Here is a 17,796-nt window from a genome sequence, read left to right on the forward strand (position 1 = left end):
TTTTCATTCCAATATTTACAATGTGTTGTCTCTCATTTTACTTGGTTAACCTGACTAAAGGTTTATCAATTTTACTGTCATTTTCAAGAAACTGGCTTTTGCTTGCTACGATTTTCTCTCATATGTTTCTGTTTTTAATTTCATTGGCTTCTGCTCTGTTATTATTTCTTCTATGATATTTGCTTTGGGCTTAATTTTCTCTCTCTCTTTTTTTTCTAGTCTCCTGAAGCGGAATCTTAAATTGTTGATTTAAAACTTCGCTTTTCAGCAACCTAAGTGTCCATCGACAGATGAATGGATAAAGAAGATGTGGCCCATATATACAATGGAATATTACTCAGACATAAAAAGAAACAAAATTGAGTTATTTGTAGTGAGGTGGATGGACCTAGAGTCTGTCATACAGAGTGAAGTAAGCCAGAAAGAGAAAAACAAATACTGTATGCTAAACATATACATGGAATCTAAAAAAAAAAAAAATAGTTCTGATCAACCTAGTTGCAGGGCAGTAATAAAGATGCAGATGTAGAGAATGGACCTGAGGACACGGGGAGAGGGAAGGGTAAGCTGGGATGAAGTGAGAGAGTAGCACTGACATACATACACTAGCAAATGTAAAACAGATAGCTAGCGGGAAGCAGCTGCATAGCACAGGGAGATCAGCTCGGTGCCTTGTGACCACCTAGAGGGGTGGGATAGGGAGGGTGGGAGGGAGGCGCAAGAGGGAGGGGATATGGGGACATGTATACATATAGCTGACTCACTGTATAGAGAACAGCTATATAGCTGTTCTCACTGTTATACAGCAGAAACTAACACAACATTGTAAAGCAATTACACTCCAATAAAGATGTTAAAAAAAATTGGAGTTTTAAACTTTGGACAACATTACTTTTGAGGGACCCCTCCTGTTCCCTTTCAGTTATGGTTGTTTTTTTAAACTATTCTAAAAAAGCATGGCAAAATTTAATGCATTCTTTGTTTAGGGTTTCAATATGACTCTATTTTCTGAGCATTCCATCTTTTAAATTGTTTTATTATAAAATATACACAAAGAGAATAATGTGTAAGAAGACACTTTGAATAATAAAATGAACACCTGTGTATTCACCACCCAACTTAATTAGTTATTATCAGTCCCTTGTAGCTATTACTCCGGATTTTATTAATAATTCCTGTGCTTTTCCTCATTGTTTCATCTCATGTGTATGTATCCCTAAAAAATATAGCTCCACTTGCCTGTTTTCTAAATGTGTAAACTGGAATATTTTACATATCTGTGGCTTTTTTTGTTTTGTCTAAATGTTAATTATTTTTTGAGATTCATGCATATTGATGCATGTATCTGTGGTTTGTTCATTTTCTTTGCTGTATACTATTCCATTCTGTGACTACATAATGATGTCTGGTAGGGAATGTTCTATTTTGCTTTTGTTCAGGATCATCTTAGCTCTTTGCATTTCCATATAAATGTAGAATTCACTTGTCCAATTCCATGAAAAACCCCATAGGAAGTTTGGATGAAATTACATGTAATCCATAGAACAATTCTGGAGGAATTAACATCTTAATGATACTAACTCTTCCTATCCATGAACAAGTTATAGCTCACCATGTATTTAGATCTTCCTTACTGTATTTCAACAAAATTTTATAATGGTCTTCATAAATGTTCTCAACAAATAATAAACAATCTATAATAGGAAAAAAAATCCTTGTAAAGCAACTATACTCCAATAAAAATTAATTTAAAAAATAAATTAAAAAATAAAATTTGGGGCTTCGCTGGTGGCTCAGTGGTTGAGAGTCCGCCTGCCGATGCCGGGGACACAGGTTCGTGCCCCAGTCCGGGAGGATCCCGCATGTCGCAAAGCGTCTGGTCCCGTGAGCCATGGCCGCTGAACCTGTGCGTCCGGAGCCTGTGCTCCGCAACGGGAGAGGCCAGAGTGGTGAGAGGCCCGCGTACCGCAAAAAAAATAAAATAAAATAAAATAAAATTTTGCTTTTCAAATAAAAAGCATTAAAAGCTATAAATTTAACTCTAACCTTCTTTAGCTACATCCCACAAATTTTGACACATAGAACTTTTATTTTCATTTGATTCAAAACATGCTTGAATTTCCCTTGTGACATTCTCTTTGAACCATGGGCTATTTTGAAGTGTTTATTTTCAAATATTTGGAAATCTTTCAGATATCTTACTGTTGCTGGTTTCTAGTTTAAATCCCATTTGATTTGAGAACAAACCTTAAATGATTTTGATTCTTTATTGGTCTATCTTGAATAATAGCTATCTTGGTGAAAGTTCCATATGCTCTTGAGAAAAATGTATATTCTACTGCTGTGATTTGAAATGTTCTATATGTATCTAATAGATCCATTTGGTAAATAGTGTTGTTGAAATTTTCTGTTTCCTTACCAACTTTCTATTTGTTTAATCTAATACTTAAAGTTGAAGTCTCTAACTCTACTTGTAGACTTATTTCTCTTATCAGTTCTGTCTGTTTTATTTAATATACTTTAAGCTCTGTTGTTAGGTGCATACATATTTAAGATTACTATCCTTTTATTGAATTGTCCCTTTTATCACTATGAATATTGTCCCAGTACTATTCCCTATTCTTAAGTCCACTTTGACATTAATATAGACACTTTAGTTTTCTTTTGATTAATGGTTTCACACTATATTATTTTCATATTTTTACTTTAATCTATTTCATTATATTTAAAGTAGATATTGTTGTCAGGACATAGTTGGGTGCTACTTTTTTATCCAATCTGAAAATCTCTAATTTTTATTTGGTATATTTTCACAGTTTAAATTTAATGTAATTATTTAAATGATTGGTTTTAAATCTACTAACTTATCTCCAATTTGGGGTTATTATTTAAAAGTTTTACACGTCCTAATGACTGCGGTAGAGTTTACAATATCCACATTTAATTAATCATGCACTATAAGGAACTTACAACATTGTAATTTAAATTCCTTTCCTATCCTTTGTGATATTATTGTCATGCATTTTACTTTATATATACCATAAACATGTAATACTTTGATACAATGTTTGCCTTTCATAGCTATCTTTACAGAAATTCAAAATAAGAAAACTAAATTTTAAATTTTCCTTCATGAATGCCATTTCCAGCACTCTTTCTTTGTGTAGATCCTAGTTATTGTCTGGTATCTTAGTCCTTACTTTTGAAGAACTTCCTTTAAGGAATAAATAATAGGTATGCTTGTAAGGAATTCTCTTAGTTCTTGTTTTTTTCTGCAAGTCTTTATTTCTCCTTCAATTCTATAAAATATTTTCTTTGAGTATGAAATCTGGCTGACAGGTTTTGTTGTTGTCGTTCCAGCACTTTAAGATGTTACTCCCTTGTCTCTAGATTTCATAGTTCATGATGAGAAGTCTGTTCCAATCCTTATTTTTGTTTCTTTGTATACAATGTGCACTTTTTATCTGGCAGCCTTCAAGATTTTCTCTTTGTCTTCAGGTTCCAGCAGTTTGAACAATTATGTTTCTAAGTGTGTTTGGAAGTATTTATTGTGTGGTGTTCTCTGAGCTTCATAGATCTATAGTTTTTATAATTTACTGCTTTTGAAAAATTCTTGGTCATTATCTATTCAAACATTTCTTCTGCTCAGTCTCTCTTCTCTATGATTCCAATTCCATTTATTTTATACCATTTACTATTGTCCCTTAGCTCTTAGAAGAACTGTTATGGATTTTTGTTTCATGCTTGTCAGTTTGGAAAACTTCCCTTGACCTATCTCCAACTTTACTGTTTCTTTTTTTTTTTTTTTTAACTGTATTGACTGTACTGATGAATTCATCTCGTTGATAACCATGCTTTTAATTTCTTCCATTTCCATTTGGTTCTTTATCATAGTTTCCATCTCTCAGCTGAGATTCCATATCTATTCATGCATATTGTCCACTTTTTCCTCCAGAATCTTTGTCACATTATTCAGCTATTTTAAATCTAAAATATGAATTATATTTGATCTGGTTCTGTTGATTGTTTTGCCTCTTGACAGTGTATTGTTGCTTTTTACCCCCTTGCTTCTTTGTATGCCCTGCATTTTAGCTGAAAGCTGAATATCTTGTGTGGAAGAGTAGAGATCACTGTAAATAGTATTTATGCCTGGAAATAGGCATGCCTTTTCTCTTTGGATTATAAGAGTTTGTGTCAGTCTAGTCAGGAACTGAGCTGAGTCTATTTTTTTTGTTGTTGTTGTTATTTTGGCTTCTATGGTTACCCTCAGGGCACCACAAGCTTCAAATTCTCTGGTTTTAACTTGTACTTAGAGTGAGGAATACTTTTTCAGAAGATTTTTTCTCAAGGTCTGCTCACCTCTCAGTTTTAGGTTTTTCCTTTGTGCCTGAGAAAAGATCTCTCTCTTCACTTTGCCCTTCTCCCAGCATTATACATATGACAACTGCTATAGGTCACTTGCCAGCCTGATAAAGAAGAATGGAAGAGGGGGAACAGGGAATTATTTTCTGTTGTTCTGGTTCAACCTCAATCTGAGGAAGCCACTGTGTGTCCAGATCTTGGATATGAGGCCTTTTTTGTGGTCATACTCCTCCCCCAAAGGTACAGCTCTAAGTGGTCTAGGCTCAGGGTGTTTTTCTGTCCCTCCCCTAAGGGCAGATGGTGTTTTGTTTTTTCCTTCACCTAACTGCAATGCATGTTCACTTCTGGCCTAAGGGTGACAATATTTGCTGTCCTTTCCACATCAGCTTAAGCTTTTACTCCATAAAGAAGGTAAGAGAGAAGGTTCTAGGTGAGGCTTTACACCTTTTCCACAAGAGCTGTTGTTCTCCTCTCCCATACCTTCACCAAAGTAGAGGCTTTCTCAGGTCTCCAACCCAGCCCCTAATCTCTCTTATAAGTATATACACGGTGAGGTCTGTGGAGAAGATCGTGTACATATGTGCAATTTCTCCTTGTGACTGCAGCTCCCAAGAGATTCTATACATTCATGCTGGTCCACAGTCTGAAGTAATTTGTCAGAAATTTTAGTTGAATTCTCATGAACAGCTTGCATGGGGTTTAACATTTACCCCAGGAAAGAAATTGCTCATATTTTGCTTCTCCTTACAGAAGAATGTTTTTCTTTAGATTTTGAGTTAGTTGATTGCTCTACAACCTCAACTCTCTGATAAATTGAAGGACAACTATTAATTTGCAGATTATCTCTCTTTTTCATTGTAAGGGTAGTAATGATGCTCTTTCCAGCTTTCTGCATCCTAATTAAAAGCCAGATGATCACTTTCTCTCTTTTATTTTAACCACTGAAATACACAGTTCCTTTGTATATTGAGGAAATATACTCATTCCTGCCCATTTTTATAGCTTTTTCAAAATTTATGCATTACTACAAGAATTAGTCTAATAATGACAAAATTATGTGTGGGGAAAAATCTAGCACTTATTGAAATGTTGAGCCCATACCTGTGGATTTACTCTATGAAAATACTTCTGTCCACTGGCATGTACGGCTTCTATTATGGTCATATACAAACAGATGGCACAGAAGTGTCAGTTCTCACATTATAAACTCATGGAGTGACAGGCAAGTTAATGAAACACGTCCTTTTTTCTGATATTAATTGCACCACCATATGATAAAAGACTTTAAAATTAAGCTTTATAAGATTCTATTTGCCATGGCAAATTATTTACTTGGAAGAAAATTGTCTTTCAATGAATTTCATCAAATTAACTAGAAGTAAAGCAATTAAATTAGCAAGTACTCTTAAGTTAATATCAGTTTATGTCCTAAATAGTAAATAAGTAACTCATATTTGGCCTAAGTAGTAGCTCATGGGATTTAACCTATAAAGATTAGGTGCATTTAGTCTGAATAAATAAGCTTGGAAAAAAATTCTTCTTGAAAATCTTGGAAAATAGAGGGTTTGGGGGGAAATTTGTTAAGCACAGGCCAATTTCCTACCAGATAAAAAGGCATGTTTATAATTAATCTGATGGTGATAAAAAAAGGCTTTTAATTAGATTTCCAACACAAAATGGGAAAGGATAGGTTTGGAGTCAAACACAGAAGAGTTGAGCCATCTGCTGTCAACTAGCTCTTGCCAACAACTGATTTGCAAGTGAAATTATTCCAGCTGATGACATATGACATTTCTTTCTTCTTTTTAATATCTTACTCAAAATGAGTTTGCTGCTCTGCCACTTGATTAAATAGTAAATGCTCTCAAATGCTGAGGTTGGACTTTCAGAAGTCATAGCCGTTGCCATAATGTTCCTCAGTAAACAAATCTAAGTAAAGAAACATAGATCTCAGTTGCTGGCTCACGTATTATTGTTCTGTGACATGATTTTGAGTTAGAGAAATTCGACCTCTGAGATATTCACATTTGGAATTTACAAACTTAAAATTTTCTTCACAGTTTTAGGGTAATGAGGCAGAGGAAACAAGAGTCACCTCTCTAGGTTTTGATCCATATCTGAGCAAAAAGGGAAGATGGTTTAAAGAAGTCAAAAACCTATCTGAACTCACTGCTTCATCTCTAGCATGATGAGTTTATTACCCGGCAAAAGAGTTGAGACTTATACTGCAGAAGCTCTCAAAAATTAAACCATAAAAACACTGCAAAACAATGTGTTCTTATTCCCTATGGCCTAAAGCTGAAAAATTCTGTTTCTCTCAAGGTTTTAGGCTTATTAATAGTTACAGTTTTGCCTTCAGAATTATTGATCCAAACTGCCTTGAATTAAGGCCACAGCTTTTTCGAAACTTTTCAATCACTTAGCCTCCACAGAAATCTCCAAAAACAATTTTATCATAACCTAACTAAATCAACCTATGTATGCCAATAACTATAATGCAAAGTGTGTGTGTGTGTTTGACAAGATACCGATTTATATATCATAAAGATAAAACCATGGATAGAAATTGGTTTTGTGGTAAAGAAGGTGAATATTCATTTCCTGAAGGAAAGCCCAAACCATTGGCATATAAGTTCTTGACGGAAAATGAGCATCCTCAGCCAGTCACAACACAAATTTCTCTACCAGTGATCCACATGTTCACCTGTAAGGCAAGGACTTGAGGCGATTATATTGAAAATGATGGAGCCTATTGATCACAGTTTTCGTCCTAGTTGCTTGTACCCCCTATGCATTCATAAATTTTTAATCATGACTATCTAACTTGCAGCTACCAATGGCAGTTTTCTTTAGAAAAGACTTAGTCTCCTGGCATACTTGCAACATTTCTTTTCAGATTCTGACTGTGCATTCTATCATTACAAAATCAAATTTTAACACCTTTTTCTTAATATATTCATCTGATATAAAGCAAAGACTTTATAGCTTCCCTAAAACAAGGCAACATATCTTAAAAGTTCCATTACTGTTTGATCACAAGAGGATGTAAAAGCTATGTAATCAGCGAATCAGTAACAACTTAGGTGGATGAATAAACACAAGCCGAATAAAACGCTAGTGGAACATGAATGGTCATCGTGGGTTTTCCTGAGGAGCCAAAGATGGTGCTTAGCAATTGGGATTTTAGAGAAAATGAACGGCAAGACCACTAACCAATCTGAACATAAGCTGGTTTAGAGTGCCCTGGTCCCGGAGGCCCCTGCCCGTGTTGAGAATCAACCCTTCAATTGCTGGATTGTGGCAAGAGGCAGAAGTGGCTTAAGCAATAAGGGGTAGGAGGAAACTTGAGAGACTCAGGAAAGTTGCTATATATAACAGGTCCATCCAAAATCATTTTATATTTTAATAAAAGATATGGCTATATGTCGTACAATGCTAAATGTTAGTCCTGGTCTATAGATTTGCTTCCAACATTCTCAAGAGTGGATTTTTCTAACTCTTATGGTTTCAGAAAATGCACCCTCAGAGTTCTAAAGGATATGCTAAATCCTGAAGTTAACTCTAGCATGTCTCTTCATACCACCAACATCGATAAAGCACAGAAAAACTGTGTACTTGTTCAAGGAGGAATGAATGTAGGCTGTGTTTGTGTACGTGCATACACTGGTACTGGCAGGTAAAATGTGAGCACCTAAAAGTTCCAAGTGCTTAAATATGTAATTCAAATACTTCAGCATTACCAGCCCTTGAACACAACTATTGTCACATTAATAGTAAAGGCTTATTTCCTGTATTTAACTCCCACCTTTACTCACAGGTATTCCGGATGCCTATCAGATCCTCTCTAGTGTTCTGAGAGTTCTTGAAGAGTCTTTGTCGTGTGCTCATGAAGCAGAATGCCCGTTACAGGGGCCACATAACACCTGTCATGCTCTTACTGTCTTTTACTCTTCTACCTTTTTATTGCTCTCTGTACATAAGATTTCTTGAATGTGTATTGGATGCTGCTGTTGTTGTTTTGAGGACACTGCTTTATAAACTGTATGGTTTCTGCTGCTGCCTGACCAGGACTTTAGGTGCCAAATCCTCTCTGTGATGAAGAAGAAATGTTCCATTCCTCAACAATGTGCAGCACTCTGTCACCAAGGCCACAAGGTATCACTACTTTTGCCCTGTCTCAAAAAGTTGGTCTAGGGCTTCCCTGGTGGCGCAGTGGTTGAGAATCTGCCTGCTAATGCAGGGGACACGGGTTCGAGCCCTGGTCTGGGAAGATCCCACATGCCGTGGAGCAACTCTGCCCGTGAGCCACAGCTACTGAGCCTGCGCATCTGGAGCCTGTGCTCTGCAACAAGAGAGGCCGCGATAGTGAGAGGCCTGCACACTGCGATGAAGAGTGGCCCCCACTTGCCACAACTAGAGAAAGCCCTTGCACAGAAATGAAGACCCAACACAGCCAAAAATAAATAAATAAATAAATAGAAAGCCAAGCATTTGAAGCCCTTTAAAAAAAAAAAAAGTTGGTCAACTTTTGCTTTAACCACTACTTGATAACTATTTCTCTCAAACTCAAAGCAATTCTGGAAGACAGTGAACTGAATGGCCCACAACAGGATGTGACTCAGGGTGGACTATGAGTGTCCACCCTCTTGCACATCATGACTTACCTCAACGAGGCCAATTCGAATCCTTCTCAGGGATGGATACAGCTGCTGAAGAAGAGATGGTTTTCTCTCCTTCTGTGAGATCATATTATTTGAGGACCAACTAATTCTTCAGTTTCCAGGAGCCACCGACACCACATGGAGACAGTCTGAGAATAAAGCCAAGAAGAGGCAAGCACAGCATGATTTAGAGTTGTGCCCTAACTCAGAGCAGCCACCAGCCACATGTGGCTTTACACTTGAATTCATTAAAATTAAGTTAACACATTCATTTCCTCAGTTGCTATTAGCCACACTTCAAGTGCTTAATAGTCACAAAGGCTATCATACTGGACAGTTTAGATATAAAACATTTCTGTAAACACAGAGCATTTTATTGAACAGCATAATCTAGAGGAAGAAATAGAGTCCTAATTTCATCCTTTAAATATCTGCATCCCACCTTGCCCTAAGCTGGGTCCACCTTAAATTCCATTTTGGTTTAAGCTAAAATAATGAAAGCTTGTTTAAGTTATATTTCTGACCTTTGAAAAATGTATGAGAAGAAACTAACCCTCAAGCCTATTCCCTAGAGACAGTCAGGAAACATACAACAGTCTTCTCACATTTTCCCAATTTCTTCCCATGACCTTTCCTGACAAGACTGAACCTCACTCTCTCCTTCGGAAAACACACACACACACACACACACACACGCAGGCACGCACACACACACACATATCCCATTAAAAGAGACCTGCGGGCAGAGGTTTGGTAGGTGTTACCACAAAGCCAGCCTTTACTTCCAAAGAGAAACAAAGCCAGACATTAGTTAGAGTGGTGATAACAGATTTTATTCAGTAAATACTGACAGTAAGGGAAAGAGCTGAGCTCCATTCTGATTTGCACAGTGGTGACTGGGATTTTAAAGGCAGAATGACGGTGTAGAAAAGGGAAGCGAGCAGGGACTCAAAATTACCAAGGGCTGATCAGTGTAAACATGATTAGGCCAGCCAGCTGACTCTGCTATGTGGCAATTATTAAAGTTAGGATCCTATCTTCCCAGAGTCTAGGAGATAGAGCCCCTGGCCTTCCTGATTATTACACATTTCAACGGAATGGTTTTCAGGTCCTTGAGAAAGACACTTCTGAGTTATGGGAGATACATCTACATCTTAAGGGTTCAGAGGAAGGATTCACAATTGCAAGACTTTCTTAGTAGATGCTCTAAGAAGAGACCTGGTGTTGGCTAGAACAAACAGTAAATTCTTCCGACATCCCTGAGCTTTTCAAAACAAGAACTCCAAAGGGGGCTGGTGATCCCAGGGACACAAGGTCTTAGGCTGCTAGAAGCCATGTTAAAGTTTAGCCAAGTCTCTGAGGGCCAGGGTTTGAATGGTGTTTTCAAGCCGAGAGTTCTTTGCAGTTCTCACTCCCTAGATTTTTCCAGAATGCACAGCCAATCATAAATTATGTAATTTAATCCATAAAATAATCATCTGATGTAAATATCATTATCCCCATTTTACAGATAAGGGAATCAAAGTTCAGAGGACTTAAATCACTTGTCCAGGTCACATACTAAAACGTTAAAAAGCATACTGAAACCCAGATTTCTCTGACTAAAGACTGTGTTCTTCCTCACATCATCCACAACTCTGTCTCCCTACTGGTCTCCCTAATTTTTCATACATGTTTCAGTAACAGTTTTTACAGAAATGCCCTTGCCTTTAAATGACAAAACCCATAAGATATCAATAGGGAACAATATCTCACAAAATGCCAGGAACTTGTGATTAACAGGCAGCAGGTGTACAAACAGAAAGTGTACAACTCACATCCATTGTCATCTCGGCAAATGGCATGGTCCCAAAGTTGCTGAAGGGGGAAATTTGATTATCTTTTCTTCCCCTGAAGACTGATAAATCAAATTCAGCCTGCTATTGTTCCAGATACAGCCTGAATCTTCCATAGGATTTTAATCAGAAACAGAATTATGTAGCATATGGGAGCTATTTGGCTGAAAGGAGACTCCAACTGTTACTGGTACATCCTCCCAACGTGAAAGGAAAATAATAATACGGAATAATCGGACTTTCTTATCTATGCAACAGCTTCCCTCTGAGAAACTCCATGGTTTACTGTACTACATCTTCCCAACATGCTGTTTGGTGGGTCAGAGAACTACTTGACTATAATCCTGGATGCTTACTGGCTGATTCCACCAACATGTTCATCTCTTCCATAGCCCTCTCTCTATCCCCATCTATAAATTTTATCTCCTCTCACCTTTCAATCTCTTCTGTTCTCCAATGATTAACTTTCACCCATTCCTCCTCATCTACACTACCCTGCCCTTCATTCCTCTTTCTTGCTACTAATTTCTTCCTTTACCACCCTTATTCTGTAAAAAGCCTAAATGGGAGCACAGGATTCATACGTGATCAAGTCTATAGTTCAATTACATCATCCTATTATACTGCAAGGATGGTCAAATGTAGAGGTCACTTAACTTATTCACTCCCTTAGCCACCAAAACTTTATTGAATGTATTTGTTTCAAGATTCAAAGGTAACACATGGTCCTTTCCTTCAAACATGGCAGACAAACATAAACAGGCAATGACAATACAATGTGAAGTGTCATCATTTTACTGAGCCCATTAATGTATAGGAAAAACAAAGAAGGTTAGCAGCATGGTCTCTACAGTTGCTGGCGCTGGCCCCTAGAGCTTTTATTTATTTTTTTTGTTTGTTTTGTTTTTTTTGTTTGTTTGTTTTTTAACATCTTTATGGGAGTATAGTTGCTTTACAATGGTGTGTTAGTTTCTGCTTTATAACAAAGTGAATCAGTTATACATATACATATGTTCCCATATCTCTTCCCTCTTGCATCTCCCTCCCTCCCTCCCTATCCCACCCCTCTAGGTGGTCACAAAGCACCGAGCTGATCTCCCTGTGCTATGTGGCTGCTTCCCACTAGCTATCTATTTTACATTTGGTAGTGTATATATGTTAGATCTGGTTCCAGAGCCAGGCTCAGAAACCAAATATCAGGCTTCTTTTTAACCTCCCTCTCCCCTTTCTTGACCTTTCTTGACATGCCTCAACCCCTTCTCACTCAGAAAGGTTGTGAAAGATATTACCAGGGATTGTTTAACAATCTTACACACACCTGAGAATGGCATTGACCAAGCTCACCTGTTAATCCCGCATTTTAAGTAACCCAGGAGTCAAATCTAAAGCTCTTGGCATGTATATTTTCCTATAGCAGGAAATGCAAAGGATGAGCCACTGGTGCTATTGGAAAGCAAAACAAGATTTTGAAATAAAGTGTCAAGACCCTCTTGACATCCCTGTACTTGTCCAAAAGGTGAATTCCATAGTGGGGAGCTATTAAATGTCATTTTTAAGCCCTCAGATACAAGATAGACTTTATCAGATGGCAGAGAGAAGAATGGTTGAAAGATAATTGGCCAAGAATGACACACTCTTTCAGTCCTGGACCATGTCAGAAGATGTGATTTCCTTCTTCTGTCCCTAGACCTAGTTACCCAACAAAAACTCAGCTGCTAGGAGTGATGGGAGGTGCTTTCTTTACTAAGGTACTGCCATCAAAGTTCTCAAGCCATGAAAAGGAATGCCTAAAGTAATGGGTGCTTGCAAAAGAAAACCTATATTGATTTTGTACAAGGGTGGGAATTCAGTAAAAGAGAATTTTTCCTTCAGAAGGAATAATGAAAAACAAACAAACAAAAACTCTTCCAATACCATCAAACCCTAGGAAGAATCAGGCAACAGAAAAATTCTGGGTGTCTCAGATAAGAACTGAAAATGATTCTAATCCCTTGGAACCCTGAGAAGAGTGGTAATGTTGAGGTTTTACGCTGAGTGTAAAAATTAAGTAGTAAATGGGCTCAGGATAAGACTGTAATATACCATTAACTTTTTAAAAGTATATTGAGATATAACCTTTTTTCTCTTCTTCTTTGTACCTAGGACAAAATAGATGCTAAATAAATGTTTGTTGCATCCATGAACGAATGAACAAACATTTTTGAATGCTCTAAAATGGTATTAAAAATTACTTGCTTAAAGAATTATAAAAGTAAAAAGACAATTATATTCAAAAGCCATATGCAAGGAACTAATGAAAAAACTGTGCACAAAAGTCCCAAATCCAAATAATAACCTCCCAGCAAGTTCATTAATCTTGATTTGCACTGATAACACTGTTATTGCAAAATTGATACATATTAGGATAACTGGCTAACTGCTTCAACAAATAACCCAAACAACCTCACTGTCTTCACACAATGGAATTTTCTTTCTGGCTTACATAAGAGTCCAATGTCAAGAGTGGGATTTGGGGGCAAGGAGCTCTGCACCATGAAGTTATTCTAAGACCCCACTCTTTTATTGGTTCTTCCATCCCCTATCACCTCCAAGTTCTCCACTGGATTTCCTACATTCAGTCAACAGATGATGGAAGAGAGAAAGCATGTGGCCAGTAGTGTGGAAGGTCTTGTGGTCCAGGCATGGAGATGGGCACATCACCTCTGCCCACACTCTGCTGGCCAGAACTCAGTATTTGACTTTAAGTTAGAAGGGCTGAAAAGTTTCATTATGATAAATAAATAATAGGCATTGTCAGGTTTTAAGCAAAAAAATGACATGATGAAAGTGGAGAATTAAACTGGCCATGCTGAATAGAAGAACCTAATGAGGGGATAAACCAGAGACAGAGGGACCTGTTAAGAAGCTATTGCAATAACATGGGCAGGGAACAATGAGGCCCAGACCAAGACAGTAGAGAAAGAATGACAAGAAAATAATCAATATGAGGATATACTGACTGATTTGCTGAGTGAGCAGAAAAAAACAAGTGAAAGTCTTGGACTTTATATATTTATAGTATATATAATCACATTTGGGTGGTCTTTTGGTTAACTGATGCATGCTATGTTGGTTTGCTCACTTTTTCCCACAGGAATTAGGAAAATAAAAATTTAGATGTGAAGAAAAGTGAATAGAATACAGTGTCTGTGGGAAGTCAGGGAAAGCTAACATGGAATCAAGGAAAACAAACAAATGAAGGGAATGTTTTGGGATTCTGAGGGTTTTGAAGTCAATGTATAACAGCAAATTAAGTGTCAAAAGAGCAAAAATTACATGCAAAACATTTCCCCATATTTGTTATGTTGCTATTTCCCACAACTGTCAAACATTCAGCTGCAAATAAAATACTTGAATAAATAATTTCATTTTTGGATGTGGCAACTGGTTTACAGTATGCATTTTTGAGGATTCTGTAAAGATGCTATTTTTAGTGCTTAGAAGAGGAAATTTGTACCTGGGGAGGCTAACTGGTAACCAAGTAATCTGACAAATAATCTAGTGCAAATCAGCTTTAATCACATTGTTGGCATGCATTATAGGAATTAAGTAATGCTCAGTAAGTTTAAAATGTACAATGTAAGACCCATTACTTAGACAAAGAAGGGTGCCATTAACCCCTGGAAAAACAAATAGCTACTTTTCTAAAGACTTCCTGCAGCCTTTCTGCAGTTTGTGAGAGATACGGACACAGCAGCTGGGCTGGGCACACAGCAATTCTGTTAGTGGTAATAACAGCCAGACTGAGGAACTGAATGTGAACTAGCATTTCAGTCTCCTCACACAGGTCAGCCCCTCTTCTTGAATCACACCTAAGCCTGATTACCAGAGAATTCCAGAATGTTCTCCCTGTAGTGAACCAGTCAAGGTAAAAGGAAAAAGACTTTTCTTGGGGCCTTCTACACATCTAATTTTTTTTATAGGAAGAAACAAATCCACACAAAAACCTCAGTTGTTCAATGCAAAATTTGTAGAGATACTTTCAAGCATCTGTGTTGTCTCCAGGCAACAGGAACAGTTAAATAAAATTTTCATTAATTTCTCAACAGTTATGCAGTAATCTACATGTGCAAGTACTCTATCAAAATGAATTCCTTTTATCATACATATTCATAAAGTAGAACTTGAAACGTTTAAGCACACACATTTAATATACTCCTAATCACAGTAATAGGTTTGGAGAGCAAAACGGAACAGAACAGACCCTAAATGGGAATATGTAATTTCTACCAAATAACACAGCACCAAATAGTATGTAAGCTACTATGAACCAAGCACTCTCCACTTAATCTTTCCACATCCAAGTGAGGTACTAACATTGTTCTCAGTTGAGGAAGCTGAGGCACAAGGTAGGAAAGTAACTTATTGTAGACACACAGTTTGGAAGTGGCAGAATACATGTAGGGCTGGACCGAATGCAGGGTATACCCTCTTAACCACTTGACTGTATTGAAGCAAGAGCACAGAGTATTTTACCATCAGAAGTGACATTGGTGGTTTGTGGGGTTGGTGGCAGGGTGTGACAGAAAGAAGAGCACAAGAGATGAAGCAGAAGTGATAAACAGAGATTATGCCATGAAGAAACTTGGGTTAATAGAAATTATAAAGCTACTGCTAGTGATTCCAGTAAAAATGGTGAGAGTCATAAGGTTCTGGATTTGTATGCTATGTGCAAAAGCGTAATAAATAAATCAGAGCTGGAGCCTCGGCCAACTGCATCTATGTTCTGTCTTTTGAAAAATAAATACTGCTCAATAGCCCTCCTTTGACAGAGACTGGTAAATAAGAAAGGTTTGTTTAGTTGTAATGGGCATTGGTCATCCTTCCTGAATCGTTGCTTAGGTGCCAAAGAATTCTGTCTACACTCTGTTTTCAGAAGTTTCTGCCAAGTATCATCCTCACATCACTGACTGCAGTTTCCTCGGTAAAATTCTCTGTTACATTCTCAAGATTTACCAAGGTACAGCCTGTTCTACATCAGCTCATGTTTCTATAAGACCAATTAGCTCATATTTTTTCTTGATAAACAAAAACACATCTCATAATCTTAAATATACAGTCAAAAAATTTGGCACTATTGCTCATAGACCCGTAATCACTCATGCACATTACAACTTGTAAATGAAATAACTGATTTTTATTTCAGAGAACTAGAGAATAGGTAATGAGAGCTGTTACAAGTATTTGGTATATCAAAAGTTTTTTAAGTGCACACATCCTTTTTACACTTTCTTAGAGTGGATGGATGGATAGCTAGATCGATAGATCAATAGACAGATGGATAGATAATGAAGATAAAGAAAACAAGTAGGTAGGTATATAGATAGACCCAAAGTGCCCTAGTCTGGATTCCTCAGAAGCAGACATAAAAAACAAATTTATGGTAACCAAAGGGGAAAGGGGGTGGGGGAGGAATAGATTAGAAGTTTGAGATTAGCAGATACAAACCACTCTCTATGTAAAATAAACAACAAGGTCTTACTGTAGAGTACAGGGAACTATATTCAACATCCTGTAACAATGCATAAAGGAAAAGAATATGAGAATATGAAATGGAGATGAGCATGAACAACAATTATCAAGGAGTGCTTTTAGGATCAAGACCTGTGGAAGTAGGGGGAAGGAAGCAGTACTGAGCAGGGGGAGAAGTAGAGCTGGGATGCAAGTATTACGAAGGCCACAGGTGACCACACATCTCAGGACTGGGATAGCCATTGAGAGATGTCCAAATTGATAAAAGGGACCTTCATATGCCCATGTTTGATCTGTCATTGAATATAAGCTGCCTCTGGAAGATGTGACCAAGGGCAAGTCAGGTTTCTTTAACTGGGGCACTCCTCCAAATGGGATAAGGGTCTTCTTTTATTAGCACTCTCTGCTCCTACATGAATAAACATTTTATTCCTAAAAGAAGATCTGAATGGCATATCACAGTACTCTCACACAAAGGTATAGCAACTCTATAACATATCAAATTAAAAAACACAGGAATATATATTATATATGTAAAATGCAGATATATTATATTAAATATGCATTATATATATTTATATGTATATTAAAACAATGTATATATATAGTAAAACCATGCATGATGACCAATTTTTCAGTATTTTATCTTGCTTAGAAATTATTCAAGTCCAAAGAACTATCAATTAATGACAAGAAAATATAAATCTGATATTTTAAAAATAACTAAAATCCTGAAAAATTATATTTTCAGCTGTTGCATCCAGAAGATAATTACTATTGATATAAAAATCAATAAAATTAGTATTTAATTTATAGAATATGTTTTTCTAAAATTCTTTTTTATTGAAGTATAGTTGACTTACAATGTTGTATTAGTTTCTGGTGCACAGCAAAGAGATTCAGTTATACATATGTATTTCTTTCTCCTATTCTTTTCCATTATGCTTTATTACAGGATATTAAGTACAGTTCCTGGTACTATACAGTTTATTTTATACAGAGTAGTTTGTATCAGCTAATCTCAAACTTCTAATCTATTCCTCCCCTGTTACCCTTTGGTAAACATAAATTTTTCTGTGTCTGTGAGTCTGTTTCCATTTTGTAAGTTCATTTGTATCATATTTTAGATTCTACAAATAAGTGATATCATATGATATTTGTCTTTCTCTGTCTGACTTACTTCACTTAATATGATAATCTCTAGGTCCATCCATGTTGCTACAAATGGCATTATTTCATTTTTTTTATGGCTGAGTAGCATTCCATCGTGTATATATACCACATCTTCCTTATCCATTCATCTGTCAATGGACATTTAGGTTACTTCCATGTCTTGGCTATTGTAAATAATGCTGCTATGAACACTGGGGTGCATGTATCTTTTAGAATTAGAGTTTTCTCTGGATATGCACCCAGGAGTGGTATTG

General features: G+C 36.8%; 1 long non-coding RNA gene across 1 annotated transcript in view; it reads right to left on the bottom strand.

Annotated features, from left to right (window-relative positions):
• Positions 1-8,991: 8,991 nt before the first annotated feature.
• LOC308618019 overlaps positions 8,992-17,796 on the bottom strand; it is a 317,501-nt gene continuing 308,696 nt past the window's right edge. The window contains exon 3 of the long non-coding RNA XR_014015951.1: positions 8,992-9,172. This is a non-coding gene — a long non-coding RNA (uncharacterized lncRNA). The remainder of the gene's footprint in view (positions 9,173-17,796) is intronic.

Source organism: Mesoplodon bidens, assembly GCF_964165515.1.
Source record: "Mesoplodon bidens genome assembly, chromosome: 5".
In the NCBI taxonomy this organism is placed as follows: Eukaryota; Metazoa; Chordata; class Mammalia; order Artiodactyla; family Ziphiidae; genus Mesoplodon; species Mesoplodon bidens.